Here is a 1375-nt window from a genome sequence, read left to right as displayed (position 1 = left end):
TAAAAATAAAAAAATAAATAAAAAATAATAATAAATAAAAAGAAAGAAGAAGAAAAGAATGGATGAACCACCATACACCCACCACCTAGATTCTACAATGAACATGTCCCTGTTGGTGTTTTTTCTGGTATCTATCTATTCCTTTATCTGTTCATCAGGCATTATCATTATTACTGATGATAAATGATATTTTTGGCACGCAGGCTGTGAAGCCAAAGGCTCTCACACACTCAGCCAGCCTCCCCCACCGTGGGCTCTCGGCCAAGCCAGGGTGGGTTTGCAAACCTCACTCTCCACCATCGCCTTGTTCCCCGGCACCCCCTTTCCTGACACACTTTGAGCCAACGAGCTGGAAAGCTGAGAAATTCTGGAGCAGACAAAAACCAAGAAAACACATTCCTTTCAGGTCCAGGCCCGCCTGGCCCGCGCATGTTGTCTGAACTGCACCACCCTATTTGCAGCTTCTTCAGAAACCAGGCCCCAAACTGCCGAGCTCACGCCCTGTGTGCTCACTCCTGGGAATCCAAACAAACTGAAAACATGTCCAAAGCCATCCCAGGAACTGAGAGAAGACTCCTGCCAATTATAAAGCGAAATTTCTCTTCTTATATTAGAGTTGGTGGAGAGAGGCTCAGGGCCCTTCCAAAGGAAGTTGGGTCGCTTCCCACAGAGCTGCCCGGAAGCCAAACTGCAAACCTGCTCCTCTGGCGGGCTGGGGCCTGCGCTGTGACCCCTCCTAGGTGCTCCTCTACAAGGCAAGAGCGGGCTTCCTAAGTTTTTTTTGCCTTGGACCCCTTGGTAGTCTAGTGAAGCCTCTGGGCCCCTTCTTAGAGCAATCTTCTTAAAAGCATAAAATACATTCATAGGAAACTGCAAAGGAAAGGAAGCTGATCATAATGAAAAACAGCTATCAAAATAGCCCTTAAAATTTCCAATGTAGTAACAGATGCCCTCTTTATTAATCCATCGTATACCAAGACCTAGCTGTGGGCCTGATAACTACTGGAACGTTGGGGTACTGATGAATGTAATGATATTCCAAGATAACCACAACACCAGGAATGAAATATGCAAACACCCGCGATTTCTATTGGTGACTAAGTCACAGGCACTGCTAACACCACTGTGGTTGGTACTGCCTACAGCCGTCATGGAAACAAATGCTAAATTTCAGTTACAGGTTGGTGACCATAAAGACGTCTTTTTTAAAATGTCACATCCAAGTTCACAGATCACTTGAATTCTATCCAAGGACCCAAGGTTGAGAATTCCTGGAAGTCAGGAGCTTTCTTTTGTACCCTTTGTTTTATTGCCCATGAGAAAATGCTCTCTGCACCTAGGTATAGATCCAAACAAACTGTAAGCAGGGACGCAA

The 1375-nt window shown here is 45.3% G+C and overlaps 1 protein-coding gene across 1 annotated transcript in view; it reads right to left on the bottom strand.

Moving 5' to 3' along the window:
• Positions 1-1375, bottom strand: part of CMIP (c-Maf inducing protein) — a 263458-nt gene that overhangs the window by 180268 nt on the left and 81815 nt on the right. The gene's annotated exons all lie outside the window — the stretch shown is intronic.

The sequence above is a fragment of the Chlorocebus sabaeus genome, chromosome 5, assembly GCF_047675955.1.
Source record: "Chlorocebus sabaeus isolate Y175 chromosome 5, mChlSab1.0.hap1, whole genome shotgun sequence".
Classification (NCBI taxonomy): Eukaryota; Metazoa; Chordata; class Mammalia; order Primates; family Cercopithecidae; genus Chlorocebus; species Chlorocebus sabaeus.
The sequence above is the reverse complement of the archived record's forward strand: the minus strand, read 5'-3'. Positions and strand labels throughout refer to the sequence as shown.